The sequence below is a fragment of the Panthera pardus genome, unplaced genomic scaffold (genome assembly GCF_024362965.1).
Source record: "Panthera pardus isolate Hobbes unplaced genomic scaffold, ASM2436296v1 HiC_scaffold_11, whole genome shotgun sequence".
Lineage (NCBI taxonomy): Eukaryota > Metazoa > Chordata > Mammalia > Carnivora > Felidae > Panthera > Panthera pardus.
The window spans coordinates 38,791,886-38,810,249 of NW_026526666.1; the positions used below are offsets into that span (position 1 = coordinate 38,791,886).

At 37.2% G+C, this 18,364-nt stretch overlaps 1 protein-coding gene across 23 annotated transcripts in view; it reads right to left on the minus strand.

Annotated features, from left to right (window-relative positions):
- Positions 1 to 18,364, minus strand: part of ADGRL2 (adhesion G protein-coupled receptor L2) — a 621,134-nt gene that overhangs the window by 601,713 nt on the left and 1,057 nt on the right. The gene's annotated exons all lie outside the window — the stretch shown is intronic.

The window sequence follows — 18,364 nt, forward strand, 5'->3', positions numbered from 1 at the left end:
CTTGTTCTCTGGGACACAACTTTATGAAAGCCTTTTTGTTTTTTGTGAAGTGTGTACATGTTGCAAAAAAGGGCTTTTATTTTATTTATTTATTTTTTAAATGTTTTATTTATTCTTGAGAGAAAGAGAGACAGAGCATGAGTGAGGGAAGGGCAGAGCAAGAGAGGGACACAGAATCGGAAACAGGCTCCAGGCTCTGAGCTGTCAGCACAGAGCCCGACGCGGGGCCCGAACTCATGAGCTGAGCTCTGAGATCATGACCCGAGCCAAAGTCGGACGCTCAACTGACTGAGCCACCCAGGCGCCCTGCAAAAAAGTGATTTTAGCCACCGTGGTGCAGGGTCAACTGGGGACCGTCAAACTACTTCTCTGGGTTATTCAAATCTAACACCGAGCAAGATAATAGCTCAAGAAGCAACTAATGAGCCTTGTCCACAGTACTGAGATCGTGTATCAGGATGACCCATACATTTTAAGCAGCCTTTGTATTGATTCACAACTCTTTCAAAGTTTAAAACTGGGCTACGTTGTATACAAGAGCAAAGTCATAGAACAATGATCGTTTAACATACAGAGGGCATGACATTTGATTATATCTAAGCTTCTTCAAATGCCAAGAAGAATCTGGAGAAAGATATTTGATATTGACTTTTAAAAGGTCCACATAGATAAAATTAATAAATCTTATTAAAGTTTATTTTAGAGATATTGATTTTAAAGTAGAAATGCACCCACAAAGAAAGTCCCATGATAAAGGCTAATGTGTAAATTCCTTTAAAACCCGTAGTTACTGTAATTATATGGAGCATTTTACAAGCAACCAGGGACTTCTTTGGATAGATGACTGAAATTTAATCAGTTTCTGGCACAGGCTGCTTTTCTTTCCCACCTCAGATTTCTAAAGCACTATTTCTAGGGCAGACCTGTTCAGATAGTGAACCTTTATTATCACATTTGATCTGTCTTTGAGCACTTTCCAAAAGAAAGGCTTCCACAGATCTCCTAGAAGATAAAGCAACGGGATGATTTTTCTCAGTAGCGCATGTTCTTCCTCCCGCCCTATTCCATTCTCAGAAAACTTAATTCACCTCTACAGTCTGGATTTGATAATCACGTGGAGTATTATGTATGAAATGCATAAAACATCGATGTGCTAATGTCGCCACCGGAGACTATCAGATGAAGAAATAGGCATATCCCTTTGTACTCCTGGACATAAGTGTTTGCCCTCAACCTTTTTAAAAAACAGCTCATTTCATTTCTAAGCATTTTAGGTTTTATTTATATCAAGTGGCCTAGACCTGCCAGTCTGCTGAAGGGAAATCGGAGTTTGATAGTTTTTTTTTTTAGGCAAGGAGGAACCGGAAGAATAATCACAAACGATAAACGTGAAAATTAGGCTGCCTCTAGAGTTTATGTTTTACAAGTATGAAATCACTCAGTTTATCTCCCAGATGATTTAAACATATCTGATTATTTCTGATGGTTCAAGGTGTAATGGTCTGAAAGTCTAAATAGAATTCTTAGACTCACCTTTATTAAAACCTGAGGATCTGAAGATATAACTGTCTGGATTGATTACTATATTTCTGCTGTGGAGAAAAATAACAGCCCTGAGTCACTGCTTGTTGTTCACATCTTCATTAATGCGCTTAATACATTTCTGTCCTTAGAGAAAATTAATTTTTTTTACTTCTTTTATATTATAGTTCACTTAAACTTAGATTCTTTGAACGTAGCTGGACTGCAGTGTGACATCTGAGTTCTAGAGATCAATTGATAGTTGTTAAAGATCATGAAGAATGGCCATTAAAACAGTTAGTATATGACAAATAACAACGTTTGTGTTTAGTGTGGAAATTTATCAACTAGACAGAGCACTTATTCCTGAGAACCGAATGAAAGTCTACTTGAACCAACTTATTAATCAGTCAGTGCCCTAGTCTTAACAGACTGTCTTATTAAAGAGCTCTAGATATATTAAAATTGAACTCTAATGTGATAGGTACTATCCCTGAACCACAATCACAAAGTACACAATTATTACTGAAGGCTAAAGTCTATGAAAAAGAAAAATAAGCATTTGTCCCCCCTACCCCCCCGAGGACTGAGATGTTTTGCAATCTCTGGCTCTGATTAGGTACAGTGTCTATCATGGGATTCTGGCTATGTGGCCAATTCGTTCCCTCACTCTCCACATAATGCAGGATCAAACAGCAAGTTATTCTGACAAACCTATTGACAGTGTGATCTTTCTACCTGTATATATACAGACCACACTGCGGAATGGTCTTAAGTTTACAAAGCTTTTTCAGAAGGGAGAATAAATGAAGCATACCGATGGGGGCAGGGGGAGAAGAGATTGTTCTGGCTGCCAAATGGCATTAATTCTCTAGGTGAGAGCCCTAGAAGAAATCATCATAGCTTCTCATTCCCTGGGGAGTCTGTGAGGGTAGATGCCCATAGGAGCTGTGAGTCATCAGGTTGAGTACTCATGACAACTGGGTGGATACCATCTCAAATGACAATGCCAGTCAGAAGGTATTGATTGTCTGGGAGTGCTGGGTGGAAAAGGACGCTTGAGGCTAAGAGTAAGTACAGCAAGAAAGCAAGCCATAATAAATTAGTGACATTTGCATAAGGAGGATTTAGGATCATCACAGAAGAGAAGTCTCAGATTCTAACCTTTGCAGTACACTTCTGGCATGGCGCTGACCTTCACTTACCCAAAAGGGAAAGTGTGTGCACTTCAGTTAACAGCCAATGGCTGCTCAATGCAATCAATAACCCTTCTGGTAGAAAGGTGCCAGGTACATGCCCAATAGCAATCAGCAATGAAATGGTTTACTAAACACCTGCAGTGACCTAAGTGAGAATCCTCTTTGTTTTCTTCTCAAGGTTTTAAAACCTGATTCCTGGAATTGAACACAACAGTATTGAAAGAGACCAAAGTTCTGTAGACATTTCCTGTAGACATTTCCTGTAGAGTTTGGTCTCTGCCAGTATAGCTACTGTGAAGGGCAACTTATCCCATTCCAAGACGGTCTTCACTTTTTTAGATAGTCTAGTTCTTAAAAATTGTTCTTTCATGGACTGAGTTGAAACTGACCTGCTGGCAAATCTGACATTGTGGTTGCAGATCTGTTTTTTTGAAGAAAACAAAATAATTCTGCTCTCTCTTCTGCCTGACAATTCACCAGAGATTCACCCAATTAATATGAAAATTGTCTTTATGGTTTTTGTTGATGTTGTTGTTTAACAATTGATCCTGCTTCTCAAACTTACTGTTCCCAAGCCAAGGCACTTGAACTTCAGCTTTGAAGTTTCTTCACTTCTCAGTAATTAATCTACTTACTCATATCGGACAGTAGGGATCTTCCTCAGTACCACATTTTGTTTTCCGTGCCCACATTCAATCCATCATCAAATTCTCTTGATATTACCTCCAAAATATCTCTGAATCTCTCTTTGTTATTCAGTCTTCTTTTCCAGTGAAAGTCAAATGACCTTGATCTCTTGCCTCTTCCACTGCAATAGCCTCTGAAGTAGATCCTTTACCACCTTTAGCCCCTCCCCAGTACATTATCCACACAAAGCCAGAGTGATCTTTATGAAAGGCAAATCTCCTTACCTTAGTCTTTGTGGCAATCTTTCCATAACTACCCCTGGCACAGGGAATAGAAGACTTAATGTGTCTTCAAAGGGCTACAAGCTGGCCCCTCTTTCTTCTCACACTGTTCTTCCTTCTTTATTCATATATTCTAATCACCCTTTCCTCTTTCCATTCCTCAATTTTGCTAAGTTCTTTTCCTCCCTGGGGCTTTGATTATGAGACTCTGCCTACACTATTATCATTGTTTGGAAGGAAGCCTTCCCTCCCTCCTCCCCCACCTTTATTTATGTGATTTAAATGTCACGTCTTCAGAGAGTCTTCCCAATTAGATCAGTTTATTTATTTTTTCATTGTTGCTTTTCCTTTCCTTTCTTATCACTATTTGCTATCTAATGTTCATTTGTATGACTATTAAAGTCTTGTCACCTCCTCTTGATTTTAAAGTCCATTAATGAAGGGATAAAAATAAAAGATCAGTTCCTTGTTAATTTTCTCTATTTACCTTACACTTAAGCACAGTATTTGTAACAGGGTGTCAATAAATATTTGTTGAAAGATATCTTTATCAACTATTTCTTACATTTTCCTTAGTCTTCTCTTTTCTGGCCAAACATTTTGGGTCCTTACAATTTCTCATGTGACATAGTTTTCAAACTCCTTTTCATCTTGGACACATTTTTTGACACATTGTGTTCTTCAATTTTCTGCTTTAAATATGGAGGACTAATTGCAATATGTTAGATGTGATCTAATAATTAGAGAATTTAATGGAACTATTCTTTCCAATGTCCTTCTTACAATGCCCATTAATTTAGCCTAAGGTGGTGGTATGCTTTTTTAGCAGCCGGATCTCACCATTGGTGCATATTAAACTTGTGATTAACTAAAATCCATAAATCTTTTTCTCCCTGAGGTTCCTAGCTAGAGAGCGTCATTTTAAGTTGTTCATTTAATGTTTTTAACTGATGTTCAGAATGATCATTTATTTATCTTGTGCTAAGTTATGTTTATTGTCACATAGGGTGCTGATTAGCCTTTTCAGGTTAGTCTCATGTGTAGTCTGGATAAGCATATTTTATTTTTCACGGTCAATGTAGAAAAAGCAAGCTTTGTGTTTTAGCCCTTCCTCATCCCATGTGGGGGTCAAGGATGTCACTATTTGATTTGTTATATATTAAAATTATATATATATTAGTTCATTAAATAAAAATATATTAAAAATATATATAATATATGTACATAAAATTATGTAATATAGGGGCACCTGGGTGGCTCAGTAGGTTAAGTGTCTGACTTCGGCTCAGGTCATGATCTCGTGTTTTGTGAGTCTGAGCCCTGCATCGGGCTCTGTGCTGACAGCTCAGAGCCTGGAGCCTGCTTCGGATTCTGTGTCTCCCTCTTTCTTTGCCCCTCCCTCGCTCTCTCTTGCGCGCAAGCACGCACACGTGCTCTCTTTCTCTCTCTCTCCCTCTCTCAAAAATAAATAAACATTGGGGCGCCTGGGTGGCTCAGTCGGTTAAGCGTCCGACTTCGGCTCAGGTCACGATCTCGCGGTCTGTGAGTTCGAGCCCCGCATCGGGCTCTGGGCTGATGGCTCAGATCCTGGAGCCTGCTTCCGATTCTGTGTCTCCCTCTCTCTCTGCCCCTCCCCTGTTCATGTTCTGTCTCTCTCTGTCTCAAAAATAAATAAAATGTTAAAAAAAAAATTTTAAAAAATAAAAAATAAATAAACATTAAAAAAAATAAAAACATTATGTATATGTATCATGGACATATGTAACATAATTCATATTTTTCATGTTTTTAAGTAGGCTCCATGCACAGTGTAGAGCCTAATGTGGGGCTTGAATTCATGACCCCAAGATCGAGACCTGAGCTGAGATCAAGAGTCAGATGCCCAACTGACTGAGCTATCCAGGCTCCCCAATTCATATAAATTTTAATAAACTTATTTTAAGTTTTAAAAAAATTTTAGCATTTGCTTTTTAAAATACAATGGTGAAAGGGTAGTAGTCCATTCAAATATATAGGCAAATTCATTTTATTTCTTTAAGTTTTGAAACAAGTGTTATGCCTCAATTATTTTAAAATTAATTAAAAACAAAAAGTTAAAATTGTTAAAGGCTAACCATAACTGCATCCTATGAAGAAGTTCAGCTATGTATGTTTATATAAAGATTACAAGAATAATTCCAAGAAAAATTTGACCTAGAAGGCCCAGAAGACAAAATGGTACACAGGTCTTATTTTCCTCTTTAGCTATTACCTTATTCCAAGAAATAAAATTAATGGTTTCAATAAAAACTCATGATAATTGGACTCATGATTATTTTAGCTTCTATAGAACCACTCCCTAGAAACATTCATTATTCCAGTTCCATTCAAAAACATTTGCTGAACTCAAACTCTATGATCAGCCTTGTAGAAATGCTATTCTTAGATACTCTGGCCTGTCGGGGTCAGAGGAGGGGAAATAGATGACATTCTCCTAGTTTGATGAGAAACTTGCATATTTCACAGCCTCTCTCTCTCTCTCTTTTAATGTTTATTTTTCATTTTTGAGGAAGAGAGGGACAGTGGGGGAGGGGCAGAGACAGGGGAACAGAGGATCTGAAGTGGGCTCAATGCTGACAGTCCCCTGCCTGATGGGAATGGGGCTCGAGCTCAAGAACTGCAAGATCATGACCTGAGCCAAAGTCACAAGCTCAACTGACTGAGCCACCTAGGTGCCCCTTTACAGCCTCTCTTAAATGTGATGCCCCTCATTAGAAAACAAACAAACAAACAAACAAACAAACAAAAAGCTGGGTTTTTTATTTACAATTAGGTTCTTCTGGTGTACCATGTGAAGACACGGAGGTGTAGAACAAAATGCCATTGGATTTACTAGAGAAGTGCAAGTCTGGAACTCACTCTTAAAAATTCTTTCAAACATACTTGCAAACAACAACTTAACGTTGATAGGGGATAAAATGAATGTTCGATGCAACAGAAGGATGGAAGTAGGAGAGAGCAGAAAGATAACATTAGAGAATGAATTATGACCGCAGCAAAGAAAAACACTAAGAGAATCTCTTTTATAAAATTTTTCTAATATAAATCCATTTTTAAGTTGCAGAAGTGTTATTAGGTATATTTCCCAGATTATAAAAGAAATCCTGGATTTATAGTGCCCCACCATTGCTGTTATTAGTAGTGTGGTTACTTCTATAACTACTACTTTTGTTGGTAATAGACATCATTTATTGAGCTGACTTCTTGTGTCTAAGGGCACATGAAAATTCTTGTTTTTAAATATTTCACTTATCTACACAACAATCATGTGAGGTGTTAGTAGATGTTAGTATTGTTCTCATTCTACAGATGAACAAAACTTGCTGAAGGTCTTAAGTTTCTACATGGCAGAGCCAGAAATGGAACATAAATCTTTCTGGGTCTAAAGGCTCTTAATCTTTAAGCTCTATGAAAGTAGATTTTTTGTAACGTATCCAAATTAGCTGCTTGGGCTGACATTTATTAATCAGAGAATTGCTAGATTTTGACTTCACTCTTTTTCTCTTTGTGAAATAATAAAAGTGCACAGGATTGCCAAATGCAGAGTTATCAATATTACTTTTGAAAGATGTAACAATTGATGTAAAGGTAGTTCTGGATTCTCATTGATTAATGTTAATCAATGTTAACCGATCACTTAATATTCACTTGCACAGATGTATCTTTATAATTTGATACTGTTATCGACCATGTTTATAACGCAAAACACAGAGATCAAGACAAAAACATAAGACAGAACGGTGAAGGAAAAGCATCCATGTTATTTAGATATGGACAGTGGTCTTCCCTATTTTATTGCAAGTATAGTATTTGGCATATTAAGTACAAATAGTCATTAGAGCTTGGGAAATTTACTAAAGGGAATTTACAAGTGTGCTTCACTTACATACGTGTATATATATGATAGTGTATTGGAGTGCCTTCATTAAAATGTATCCCTTATTGAAAAAAATATTTATACTTGCAACCATGCCATGTTTCATACATACATGATTGTGTTTTAAAACACATCCAGCTATATATAGCTGGATATAATATGAATAATTACACAGGCAAGATATTTTTAAAAAAGAGTTATGCTTTTAAGCCAGCAACTACAATTTATATATTTAATCCACAACTCCTGAAATAGTATCTTTGGTGCTATTTAAGCTAAACCCAAAGGCCCTATACAGTATTGTTTCTAGAGATAAGCTTAATTTCACACAACAACAAGTCTAATAGGACAGTTATGTTCCTTCCACAAACCATGCTGGATGTTAGCAATAAAAAACAGTGTAATTTTCAAGAGATTTATAGTCGAGGATGGGATACAGAAAAGCATATTAATCAAGTTTAGAGGGATATAGCAGTGTGATGACACAAAGGAATGTAATCATAATCAGATGACAAACCAGCAGAGCTTATCAGAATGCAGTGACTGACCCGAGGGTTCTGAGGGATGAAGAGAAGTTAGCCAGATGCAGGTCAGGATGATGTAGTGTTGGGGTATGGGAAATGAGATACTATAGAGTTGAGAAACATAATGAAGAAACATCTCCCTCTTCCTTACAAGAGAGGGCTTTTCATCCTCAAGGCTATTGACATTTGGGACAGGATAATCTTTTGTTGTGGAAGGCTATCCTGTGCATTTAGCCGCATGCCTGACCTCTACCGGCTAGATGTTAGTAATACCAACATCCACCTCTCTCCACCAACCCCAAAGAAACATGTCTCCAGACAGTACCAAATGTCTCTTGGGAAGTAAAATCATCCCTCATGGAGAACTCCTTCTGTAAGCAAAAAGAGAGATAACTATCTTTGGGCACTAGATGAACTTGCTAATCCACACTGACAGAAAAAGCGCAAATCATATTTGCATTTTCCCAATTTGCTCTCTAGATGCCCTAAATTAGGGTGGGTGAGAGACAGTTATCTGGTTTTCTTATTTACTACTCAACAACCTGGGACCTAGTATTTACAATTTAGGGACTGACTATTTCTAGGTATGAGTGTAGGTATATACACATACGTACACTACAGAGACATAAATTGGAGCATTTCTGATTTGGCCCTGATTTTTAATGACTATCTAGCTTTCATTCTTATATCTTATCAGAAAAAAGAAACAACTGAATATACTTACCAGAATACATTATATGTATTCTGGCATAAATAAGAGTTGAATCAACTCTACAGATACCATGATACTACATGAATTACAAGAGTCTCCTTAAAGGGTGAACATCTGTTTAGTGAAGTTTGATTACACTCCTCTTTAAAGAAAGAATAAGCCATGAAAATGATAAAATTTGATTGGCTTAAAACACAATATATCCAACTTTAATCATTTTCTAAATCCAAAGATATTTTTAGATGAAAGCAAAGGAGGTCATTTCCAAATCATTTTGTGAAACTTAAGCCTACCCAGAGGAAAGGTAATTTTGTTTGATCCTGAACATCAAGTGAATTTGTTCACCAAACCATTTGTTCCAAAAGGTAATTAAAATAATGTAAAATTGATCCAATATATGTTTAACAAAATTAACTAATTATAATCTGCTTAAGCCATTTAACCTTTATAGTTCCTATAAAAATGTTTGATTTTCCTTGGAAAAATAAACAATGTGCTTTAAAGAGGTGGTGTCTCCTTGTCTATCTTTCTTTCTTCTTCTTCTTCTTCCTTTTTTTTTTTTTTTTGATGTATTATCTTCTGTTAAGATGCCAATATAGCAAATGGAGTAGACAAATAAGGGAGGGGGATTAAGATTTCCTCTTAAGTCAAGAGCACAGGCAAAAAGAGAAAGAAATATTTTAAGATGATCAATTCAGACTCTTCACGTTTTGGTAGTAAGTTCTGTTACACTAAGCGTTGATGTTAACACCTCAGTACTCAACGTCAAATTTCTAAACATATATGAAAAGTCTACCAATTTTTCCTCCTTCAAGTATTCAGATTGATTTATGGGCCAAACAAATATCTACCTGCATCTTAGCATTTGTTTGTTCTCAACTACTTTCCATTTATTCAAGTCATTGTCAAACTACCTTAAAAGGTTCACCAAATTGACAAAGCCTAATTGTCTGCCCCTGGCTACACTTATTTTATACATATCCATTCTAATCACAGACAGAAACACCGAGTAGATGTCAAGATGTGGAAGGGTTTAGAGGGACTCTTAAGTGTTCTGTGAGAGGTATAAAATAGTTATGTAAGAGAAGAAATGTGCTGTGACAGCTCCATCTTTTAAAAAGAGTGGAAGAACGAGGAACTAGCTCAGGGAAAAATGGTAGAGTAACCATAGGTCCTCAGGGACTTCCTAATCCACAGCTGTCTATTATTAATTCATTATAATGTACTACTTTATTTTGGAGATAAAATTGTCATTTATGTCACTCCTAAAACCAAATGACATTATAAAAGACACCTAATGGTAAAAGTAGTAACAGAAGGAACTGTCACTGCTACGCAGAGAAAAACAAGTTAGACATTGGGGGGTAAAAATCTGTGAATATTTTCGATCACAGTGAAGCAAGTCGCCCATTATACTGAGGTTAATTTGTTGACTCATGATTTCCACTTAGCCAATGATATTGAATCACATGAACAAACCTCTACATCTAATCAGATTTTTTTTATTGAATTGTGACCTTTAATCCACCTTCTTCTTGATTATGAATGACAGTGACCTTTATCTAATTTAAAGCAGACACTCTGATGCAAAAATATGCAAACTACACATGTAAATTCTGAATCAAACTGAAGGTGTGCATAATCTACAGGGGAGAAATTATTTCAGAAGACATTTATATTAAGGACGAATGAGGTATTTGAGAGTTAAGTGAATTAGTCAGCATATGAATGATTGGTCAGAAGAGTTGCAAAGACCAAAATGCTGTTTATATTTTCTCAGCTTCTATTTAGAAAACTAAAATGTCAATATACATATCAATTTTTATTATTCTACTCAGCATTCTGTGGCATTCAGGAAATGATCACATGTAATAAAGTCAGACAGAATTATTTTTCGGAGGGGTCGGCACACCGTGCCTGAATATTCAATCCATTTTCATTTCGATTCATTTTCTGCTGCACAAAAACCTGGTGAAATTCAGACGTGTCATGTGCGGCACGTTGACTTCCTCGTACTGTTTCATCTCATTAAACAAAAACTTTGTGCCCAATAGCAGCTGGCAGTCAGTGGCATTTGTAGGATATATTTAGAAACTACTACCTCAAGGATAAAAGTGAAAAGAATAAAAGAAGCATGTGTGCATCGAGAATTGGTCAACATCCTGTACCAGACCTATTTCCTTGATTCCCCTTCTTTGCACCGGCTCTTTCCTTTACTCTGGGGATTAATGCAAACGGTTCCGAGCCAACACGAATGAGGGCAAACCCTGTCCTGGACACAAACTAAAACGCAGGCTAATCCTGTAACCCACTCTCCCCTCTCTTGAACTTGTCAATTTACATTTTTGTTTTCTACATGTACAAAAACACCAGAATGTAAGCATATCGCATATGCCTAAAACACATGATCCACATGTCTGCATTTTATTACACAGATACACATGTATATGGGTTTACATACAATGAAGCTTATGCCACAGCAGGAGGCCATGGAGAGCATTTTGCTGTCAAACCCCACCAAACTGTACCTGGAACAAGAATGTACTTTCCCGGCTAACACCAGGGGGTTGTCAGATTGCTATATCTCAAATAAACAGATTTACCTTGACAGATAATCAGCATTTTGCACTGCCTAATACGTGTTTATCTTCCACTATTGACATAATTACACTAAAAGTGCACTTAATACAATCTTTCATAGGAAATTAAACAGGTTTTAATGATATACTTATAATGGATTGGGACAGAGTTGAGGGAGAGAAATATCGATACTAGATGTTTTGGGAGAACACATACATGAAGCAATGACGAGGGGATCAATGAACATCAGGAAAAATCAATGACAGTCTGTGTTTAAGGAATTCATTTACATAGTTTCCAAAGAAATCGGAAAATCCTACAAAGCTGTGAAACGTCCTCCTGATTTTCTCATGTCCCCGTGCTTTTTCTATTCTTTTTTTTCTGACGTGGGCTCTCTGCACATCTCACACGCACACACAAAGAGCTAAAAATCGGAGTCCTCTTAGGAGGGATTTTATATTAGACTAATCCCTAGTCAATCCTTCCAAAAGTTCTCAATCTGGCTTTTGAATGTTGGTATTGGAAATTCAGAGTGACGCACAGAACCTACTCAGAAGGAATTCAGCAAACTTTGCTGCGAGTGCCAATTACAGAAATGCCTGGGAGCACTGACCTGCCGGCCACTTAAAAAGCTGTAGAAATTAACACATGTTGGTCCTTAGGCATCAGGCCTTAAGGATATTGTCAGGACCTGAGAAGCAGAAGTAGGCGAAAATATTAATTTTAATCAAAATTACAGATATAACCCCTAGCATAAGAAGCATCTTTCTTTGAGCATTTGCTATTCATGGTTATGACTGGCCTCACTGCCATAAGACAAGACCTGAGAATTTTAAGTATCATGATCTTCAGATACTATGTTAGTAACAGTATCAGTGCTTTGCTGTCCCATGAATCTCTTTTCTTTTTTTTTTTTCAGCTACAGATTAAAATTAAGCCATTAAACATCCAAATGCTTATGTCCATGGGAGGGATCCAAGGTAATGTAAATTTGATTTTGGTCAGAAAACAAACCGAATATGGGGAAGTCTTGTCAAAAGTCTTCCATAAGCTCAGCGTTGTTTGGGGTATATAGCAGATATTATTTAGTTTTTTTACTATAAAACTGAGAAACATTAAAGTGCATTTTTTTTTTTTAATTTCTAGTTTACAGATAAGGAAGCTGTAACTTAGAGAAATTAAATACTATTGCCAATCGCTGGGGTTCCAACCTAGGACTGTCTGTCTGAAGCTAGTGCTCTTTCTGTTTCATTACGCTTCCTCTCTAAATTCAGTTCACAAGATTTTAAATGCTTTTGTTTTTTGTCTTCCAATAAGGATGTTGACTCTAAAATGTGGTCCTCTATCTTCTTCATTAATTAGAAAAACGCATGTACAGTCACCTTTACCGAATCCAACAAAATCCCGGCGGCCAGCATGCAATGGCTTTTCATTTGCTAACAGAAGAAGCTCACAAATAGTCTTTACCATCTCCATGGCTAAGAGCAGAAAAATGAAATGACCAAGTGCTGAGACCACCACATGCCCGTAGCATGAGTCCAGAGTACCCGGGTCAGTGAGGAGGGGCGGCCATGTGGTTAGAGCCTTCACAGAGAATCTTCTGAAGAACTGGGAGATTTTTATTTCCCCTGCGTTCTGGGACCCAGAAGCGGATAGACGGGGAACCTGCTTTCTCCGCAGGTTGGTGAACCCCAAACTGCTTCTCCTGTTTCACTTCCGGCAGCACTGCTTCCTGAAACCTATGTCTAAATCCACGAATTCCAGCCTTTTTCCAGGAGCATGCTGGCTGACAATCGCACCTTTGAAGCTGCCCACTCCTCTGACAGGCTCCGTCCTCACCCTGCTTAGGTGTTGATGTCTGTCTGCCTGAGTAATACCGGATTTTGCCAAATTCCTTCCAGAATTTGATTTATGGTTGTCAACTCTCTGTGTGGGATTTCTTATTGGATTGACTGTTTTGCAGTTTGCCTTAAAACCCACCTTATATCTTCTTTGCTTTCATACTTACTTAGGACCCCAACCCCGCTTAGTATATCATTCGGAGGGAGACAAAACTTCAGGTCAGTGAATAATTTCTCTTTGAGATTAATTACTTTTTTCTAGTCCTCTTATAGTGTATGGACATTTAGCGATAGGAATTACAAAGCTGTAAACTGTCGTCCATGAGAAACGTCAAGGTCTGAATTCTTTAAAATCTTCAAAACCCTTCCCTCCTCATGGATCAAGACATGTCTCCCTTCCTGATTCTTTCACCATCTTTTGCCCTATTTCTCTTTGTCTTTTTCATTTGTCTCCTGCTTTCACCTTTCACCTTACTTCTCCCATCATTTGCCTTCACCTTTAAGTTCCAAACTTAGAAATCATATATATATATATATACATATATATATATATATATGCCGTATATATCATGTATGTATAGATATAGATATAATTTTTATCTACTGAAATAAACTCTTTTCCAGTAGCTATTCTTTAAACCTGAGCACATGTAAACTGTCATATGCAGTCACAGCATGGGTCCAGTGTCTGGAATATAGCAAAGTCTTAAGAAATGTTTTGAATGGATAGATGTTCCTTGTCTTGCCCTTGAGACAAATTTATACATACATATATATATATATATATATATATATATATATATATCCTAAGCTAACTAGATATTAAAAAATTCAATCTATCATTCAAATATTAATCAAGACTACTCTCTGGCCCTCACACTGAGCCACGTTCTACAAAGGACACAGAATACATATGATTTTTACCCTTAAGTAGTTTATAAGCTACTCAGCATATAAGAGTATGACCCATAAACAACCAGGGAAATATGAGAAAGAACACAGAGGCTGACTTGTGTGATGTATACAGTAGGTGCTGTGACGATACAAAGAAGAGGTATCAGGGACTGTGGGAAGGGCACTTAATTAATATTTCTGGAAGAAGATTGATAGAAAAGTAATGTATGTAACAGCAGCTGTAAGCAAACAGACTTTCCAATCCTAGTTTAAGGCTTTTTAACAGGTGTTGGCTTTGTTTTCCAAACTATAGATCTTATTCGCCCATGAAGTTTTGTTTTTGAGCTTGGATATGTGGCTAACTGTCCAGTTAACACATTTGAGGATTAATTTATCTGAGTATTTTTTGCTCATATCACAAGCTTTCCACAGTGAGCAAAATCTTTGGATTTTATTTTTAATTTCAGAAAAGTGACATCTTTTTAGATAGGAAATTGAATTATGACGCTGAAGAATTTAGCAACAAGGGACACATTCTTCAAATGGTTTTAGGTCAGTTTTAACTTCTTTGTTTATATCAACACATAGCTCATAGCCACCAAGTTCTGTTCTCCTCCTGCCCCCTCTTTTTCTTTCAAAGTAGGAATATCATCCAAGTAATGGAGAAATCAAATCTGAAAGGAATGTCTCACAGGCTAAGGAACTCACTCAGCAAGAGATGATGGGAGGGTAAGCTCAAATTTAAATTAATTCCCAACCTTTCCCGTACCAATGGTCGATGTTGAACTTAGCTAATCCGGGCAAAACTGATATATTAAAATAACTTTAAAGATAGGTTCTCAGCCTTTCTGCCTGACAGCAGATAGGGGTTCTGTATATATAGGGCAGTCCATCTGCCTGATACTTCAAATAAGATCTAAAAAGAATGCTGGTATCACAGAATGGCATCAAAATTGTTTTTCATTCGTTACTAGAGAAATGTGTAGTTTGCTCAATTGCTACTGACCCATGTTCCCCACATTTCTGCCACTTGATTATGTGTTGGTGCTGTTCAGACTTTTGTTTACATTACATACTGGATATTCGAAGGTCAAATGAACACAGTCTTTGAATCGGATTCCTGTGAGTTACATGTATAATAGTTCATCTTTTCACACCACACAGAAAAACAGTGGGAGACAGTTCAAGCTATCCCAAATAAACAGACAGAAGTAAAGCCACAAATGCTCCCCTGTATGGGCCTGTTCTTGCTCATTTCTCCTTAAGGAGGTGACACCTTCTAACACAAGGACAGATAACTATTTCAGTGTTTCAGAGTCCGACCATTTAAAGATGCATTTTCACTTCAGCATTTTTTCCATTTGTTTTCTTTCTCTGCTTTTCTAATGTGCTGGTACATTTCAACTTGGGAAATTTTCATTCACATGCACCCAATAGAAAGAAAGACAAGGGAGAAGGCTTCCTTTCACTACCCAGGAGATTTTGAAGAATAATATGACAAGACAGAAGAATGTATTTTTTTCTGATGGGAACAGTTGTTTGCATGAAAATTTTAATTGTTACCAGAACTTCAATGGAGTTGCAAGGAAAGGTAGTTAGATAAAGCCTCAGGTTAATTTCCATCCTTACCAAGCACTTTACACCACTGAAGAATTCCAAACGTATAAAGAGACGTCAATCTTGTTCTTTAGACAGAAAAAATAAATAAAATAAAAAGTAAAGGTGGGGGCAGCGCTTCTAAGGCTGTCAGTAGACAAGTCAGTCAATCACAGACCTGATTTAGTTCTTAACTCCTTGAGGTAAGTGGCAAATGTTCTATAGGGTTCTTGGCATGCATTAAATGAAACACCTAAGGAACAAAAACAAAACAAAAGAAAAAAACCCTCTGCTACAATGGTACTACAGACAAAGTAAAGAGCTATGATGCGAGTTGAAAAATCAGAATCGGACGTGTCAATCAAGACCACAGATGGGTAAATACAAACACTTTGGCTACTGGTGGGGAGTATCCTTATTACGTACAGTCATCTGAGCTTGTTAGCCAGGGAGGCATTGTTGTGTGATGTTTTGAAGCCAGTATCCGAATAAATGGATTCAAATCCCAGTCCTACGACAACTGTGCAGCCTTGACTAACTTACCGGACCTCCCTATACCTTGATGTCTTGATCTGCGAAATGAAGATGATGGTTCTCTAGACCTCACAGTGTCGTGCAGATTAAATTAATACAGATAAACCAATTAGTATCTGCTGAGTTTTCACTTAAAATTATGATCACGCCACACACAGCAATAAGTTTCAAGATTTAGAAAACATGTATGGCATGCTACAAGCCTTCTTGAGAAATTTTGCATGTCTACAGATGATATAGGCATTGAATGTCTGCTGATGAAGCACATCATTTTCCCTCAAGCAGGGATGCAAGTTTCTCTGGCACCTCTGAACACTCCTGAAGTTAGAGAACTTATTAACACCCTCCATGGCATCCCTTTAAGATGATAATTTATCTTTTTAACTGCGCTCAGTAAAACCAGCAGAAAAGAGCCAGGTGGGAATAACAACATGGTATTATATACAGCTACAAGGGTTACCAGTTCTATAGATTCTGCTGCAAGGCACACTAAAATGGAGTAAAATGTAACTTATCTTGAACAGTTGCTTGAATGAGTTACTAGAGGAATGGCAAGTTTACAGATGAAGCAAAAGAAACCCAGAGTTAAAGGCTGTGACCATTTTATTTAGGATGCACAGTAAAAGCTAACTCAAGGCATACAGGTTATTGGGTCTTCGGAGAGTTTCCTAGGAGGTTGACAAACAAATGGGAAAGTCTATAAGATATGTGATTTTGAAATAACTGTGAAATGATGGGTTGATATTCCGTGGGGGAAATGCCGTCATACCTATCAGCTGCTGGTAATTTGGCTGAAAAGGGAATGCCTAGTAGTTTGCATTTTCCCTCTCCCTAAAAGATCTCCCTGGCCACTTTTTATATCTATCCTCAGCTTGACTGCTGACAGAGTACTGCATGGCGTTCCTTTGTTCTGAAAGGGCATCCTTCGGTTTCGCACTAGTGTGAAGTTCCCACAACCAGGCGATCTCACACACCTTTCCATCTGTTAAGGTTTTCCTGTGTCGGGTGCCCTTCTCAAACTCGTTTTAAATATGAAAGAATCACCCTCTACCATTAGTGAGGAATCCATTTCTTTCCCTGTAATACTGAAGATGTGAATGGAATCCTCCAGTGAGACAGTGTCTGGGAAGAAGATATTCATGGGCAACTACATGATTCGAATAGATGCATTCAATTAGCCCTTCCTGGGAAGCCTCAGTTTACTTTACCACTCAGTATTTCAAAGAGTTTTAAGGAAATTCTAATTACTGCATAAAAAAGGAGTCCAATTCTTCTTCTCTCACTGCGTAGGGCTTTTATTACCCACTGCTATAAAACATATATCCTTTTTTTTTTTTCTGTTGCTATCCTAGCAGACTAGCCTGCATACCAATAGGATCACTAAAATGCCACGAAGCAGAACATATTCATCTGTTAAATTCTATGTACAGTAACCTAACAAATGCCAGAGACAGAAAGATTGCCCTCTGCACAGTAATACTTGTGTAGATGTCTTCTTTATGCTAACAATGACAGGGCTTCATGCCTTGTACTGTACTCAAAAATCAGAGTGCATTTTTTTTTTTTCAGTAGAGGAGTCTGTATCAAAAAGAAAAAGAACTGCACATTTCTGGCACTGAGATATTTTATGTGGATAATAAATTTTTTCCCTTGAACTCCACTAACTACAAGTATCTACCTGGAAGATGAAATCTAAGATTTATGTCATCAGAACTATTCAGTATACCAGAGGATCATTTTTTCTTCTTTTCAGGACTGTCAACTTTGTTTACTGTTTATGTTCAATTCTATGCCATACAAGAGATTAAATAGTCTTGTCGTAGCTACAAGTCAAAGCTTCGTAGAAAAATAAGGTAATAAATGTAAAATTATATTAATAAGGAGGGCGTTCAAAGACATATTACATTATTGAAAACTAAATTGTAACTGGAATGTTATAATTATATTTGTACTAATCAAAAAGAGATTTTTGAGTCTATGATTTTATGACATGTAGTATGTTTTAAGATTGAAATGATGAAGGAATGATTAAAGTATTATTACGAGTAACTTCAAGGAAACACATATGAAGTAATGTAAGCCCAGAAATTGCCTTCATAAATCAGCATGTATATTGTCAAATCTGTTAGCCTCTTACGT